Source organism: Frankliniella occidentalis, unplaced genomic scaffold (assembly GCF_000697945.3).
Source record: "Frankliniella occidentalis isolate FOCC.00 unplaced genomic scaffold, Focc_3.1 Scaffold132, whole genome shotgun sequence".
Classification (NCBI taxonomy): domain Eukaryota; kingdom Metazoa; phylum Arthropoda; class Insecta; order Thysanoptera; family Thripidae; genus Frankliniella; species Frankliniella occidentalis.
In genome coordinates this window covers 109,547-113,816 of record NW_026267259.1, presented here as the reverse complement: position 1 = coordinate 113,816, position 4,270 = coordinate 109,547, and positions in this window count along the sequence as shown.

Here is a 4,270-nt window from a genome sequence, read left to right as displayed (position 1 = left end):
AGGCCAGCAGCAGAAAACATGCCAAACATGTTTGTTGGATCCTTTCCTGGAGAAATTACAAAAAAAAATATCCATTAAAAAACAGTAGTGGTAAAGGGGGTGAACTTTTATTTTTATAGTATATATCAATTTTAAAGTCAACGCCCAGGATTCCTCCGGAGAAATTGGTGATAAATAAGAAACTGATTTGACACCTTGGTTGTTTCGACTCATCAAGGGAATACAGATTTTTATTTTAAAAAAATAAGTTAGAACTCTGTATTTATCTGTATTGAGAAATATGGCCTACGTCACACCTCTAGACCTATACAGAGTGGCTACAAGCAAATTTACGGACAAATCTACTGTCAAAATGATGTCAAAATAACCTCATTTCGACCCTCATTGTCAAAATTTACTGCGCCTAGGTAACCAGAATGAGCTTATTTTGACGTCCATTGAGGGTCATTGACAAGTTTTTGACGATTGTGTTCTACCTGGGTAAGAACTACGAGCGAGTTCTTCAATCAGCTTCACCTAATTCGAACGGTGAAAGGGGTCACCCATGGCACTTACTTGCTAATTGTTTTAACGTTACTCCGAGCTTCAAAGCATCAGTTACTTACTTATTATTATATTGTATTGATTTAACACGAATCGACGGTACCGGGGCTTTGACAAATACAGGCTACAGGCTAGAAATGGCGTGCGGTGTTTTTGGCTCTGAGGGCTGAATAAGTCGTACCAACAAAGATACATAGTCGTGCCCAGCAAACCAGTTCTCGTATTTGACTAATTTCTGCTCTGTAAGCGGCCCAGCCCTGATATAAAATTAGAATTGCAATGGCTGCACATGTCATTGCCACGCACCGCATGTACAAGCATTTCACCGTATGCCAATGTAATTGCATTACGTGTTGGCAACATTGCGGAGGCGCAGGGGGGCGTACGTCGGAAAGGCTAGTGGACGAGAGGGGAGGAAAGGGAGGGAGGGACAAAGTGGCGCCAATCGAGGGTTAGCTCTGAGTAATGTAATGTAATGAGTAATGGGCCGTGTCGGTCGTGATGGCGTGAGCAGCTCGTGCAGCTCGTCCTTGATGAAGCTGAGCGCCAGCCGAAGGCAGCGAAGGCAGCGCGCGTAGCTGTGATGAAGGACATGATCACTTACTGATCGTTCTCGATGAACCGCCTCTTCACACCTGGGTCCAAGGGGTGAACATCTCGTGTATTCCTCTGTCCCGGGGTCCTGTATTCCTTTGTATTACCTGATATTACTTGTATTCCGTGTATTACCTTGTATTACTTTGTATTACCATGTATTACCTTGTATTATTTTGTATTATCTTGTATTACCATATATTACTTGCGCAATATTACGCAATATTACCTTGTATTACGTTGTAATACTTTATATTATTTGTATTACCATGTATTACCAAGTATTACTTGTATTACTCGTAATACCTGTAATACCCTGTAATACCTTGTAATACCTTGTAATACTTCGTAATACCCGAGGGGTGCCCAACTGAGGTAATCAGGTGTACACAGAGTAGGTAATCCCTGGAAATCACCGGTAATCATTGGCAATCGCCGGTAATCCTTGGTAATCACCGGTAATCCTTGGTAATCACCGGTAATCCTTGGTAATCACCGGTAATCCTTGGTAATCGTCACTTTTTTGTAATCAGGTGTACACGATTTTTAGCCCGCCCTTCTGCTTTGAAAAAGCTATCCAGCGGGCTTATGCAAACGACCTCGTGTCTGTCTGTCTGTCTGTTCCACTAGAAGGAGATGTGCTAGAGACTTCAAATTTTCAGGGTATCTTAAGGTCCACTCCTAGAGAACGAAACGCCTACGGCAAATCCTGGCAACCACCCCTAAGGGTGTGAATGGGGGTACCCAAGGTTCAAAAATTCTCCCAAAAATGAATTTTTTTTATGTTCCTCTAAGGGGTAACTCGTCAAAGTAGAGCCCTTAGGGCGAAAATTTCGTCCGTTTGGCTCTATCTCTAACCGTTTAGGCGCTAGAGGGTCTTTTTTGACGAAAATAAGCTAAAAATTGCCATAGTGATCAATAAGTTGTAGTAAAAGGCCTAAAAACCGCAAAATAGAAAGAAAACTCTCACCCCACCCCCAAAAAACGTTTTCTAAGCAGAAGGGTGGGTTGTAGTCGCGGTGCTTCACCGTTACATCCCTTTCTCGAGTATTTAGGGCAAACTCAAAGACGACGGGTTTAGGTGGGCCGAAGGCCTTCTACATCATTCGATCATGTTCTTCAGCAAATCGTGTGACAGAAATGGTCGGGCCGCAGGCCCGACCACCGCCGCCGGCAGGCCAAGCAGGCCCGGCCCCTGCCGAACAGAGTTGCCGGCGGAGCGAAGCGGAGCTGGCAACTTCGTTTGGCGGAAGGGCGGGCCTGCTTGTTTGTGATTGTATACAAATATACATGGTGATTTGTGAAGCCAGTCTAATCGTCCCAGGTATTTATTGACCCCATAAAATGTACATAGAGCCGTGATTGGACGGTTTCTATGACTTTTTTATTTCTCTTTTCGCAGAGATGTCGTTGTCTCTGCGGAAAGAGGTGTTTATGGAGACGCAGGAGAGGCGGGCTTCCCCGTCAATCGCGTCCCGAGGAAGGTAGACGTTATAAAAGTGCTCTTTAACTTTATTGACAACGCCAGCGAGTCCGTAGAGAGTGCAGCTTGGAAGACTGCTCTTTCTTTGAAAGCACACTGGTTGATGTACTTGAGAAGAAAAAGTGTGTCCTGGCAAGTTATTTCAAAAAGATTGAAAGCACTGCATAAAGAATTTGGTGTTTTGTGAAAAAGCTAATACTGTCACACTGTTAATTAGGAGAATACATATGTTTGCCAAATTTTGCATCTGTCACGGAGGTCTCGGATGATTTTTAGTGATCGAGCAACCACGGTTAAAAAGACACTGTAAAATTTTATGTTTTAATTCTTGAAAAATTAAAGCACTAATTTAAACAGTTTATTTTTACGTGCCTTTCATGTTGGATTTCGGTTTGTTTTGCAAGCCACTCCCGGGCTTTTTCCGTACTTCGGTGCCAGGCAAAGTGTTCGGCGTTGCGGCGTGCACTGCACGGCACGGGTGCGATGCGTTTCATTCCTGACGGTGGTTACACTGATAAAACTTTGCAAAATAACTAGGTAGATGTACGCCAGACCACGTGTCGCGTAACAGGCTTCGCGATATCTCACGAAACACTGTTACGCTGCGACGCGCCTGGCATACATCTACCTAGGCCTGCGGCGCTGACACCCGAGTCGGCCAAAGGCCAGGGTCGAAAATGGGGCTGCGGCCCTAAAAGTCACAAATTTTCCCCTCTGGGTTTTATTTTGACGAGTAACCCCACCAGTGACCATCAAATATCTGAGAAAAAAACATTAAGATCTTCTGGGGTCATTTCCGTGTGAAAAACGCCCTCTTGCGCCCATACGGTTAAAGATAGAGCCAAACGGACGAAATTTTCGCCCTAAGGCCTCTACTTTGATGAGTTACCCCATAGGAACATGTGAAAAATAATTGGCTGAGCGATTAGCGAAGCCTATTACCCCAGTGATGATCAAAAAGTTTCGCGTCTGTCTGTCTGTCATCACGATAACTCGAGAAGGAATAGGGTGTTCCAGGCTATCTAGAACGGAAGTGAAAAAGAACAAACTCACCGATTGACCTGTTTCCGCCTGCTCAGTATGAGAAATTACCATGGTAGTTGGGTCCGATTCTAACCTCTCAAATATGGCAGCAAGTTCGAAACTGACCTAACAGTTTTTCATACCTGAAACGCCGTCGTGGCACGTTATCAGCTCAACCAATAAGAGTCATCACGGAAAGAGAAAAGTCAGTGAGTTTGTTCTTTTGCTACTTCCGTTTTGGATAGCCTGGAATACCCTATTGAGCAAGCGACCTGGGATTTTCAGGGTCGTTTTGCATCATAAAAGTGAGATCGAGTTCGGAGATGAGCATTATAGCTCAAAAATTGGATTTTTTAAAAATCAGAAACCACAGGTCCCACAAATGTTTTTAAAAATATTTTTTTTATTGGCTGAGCGATTAGCGAAGCCTATTACTCCGTTTGGTCGAAAACAACTTTGTCTGTCTGTCTGTCTGTCTGCACGTCTGTCTGTCTGTCTGTCTGTCTGTCCGCACGATAACTCGAAAACGAGTTGAGCTAGCGACCTGGGATTTTCAGGGTCGTTTTGTACAATGAAAAGACAGGTCGAGTTCGAAGATGAGCATTCTAGCTCAAAAACTGGATTTTT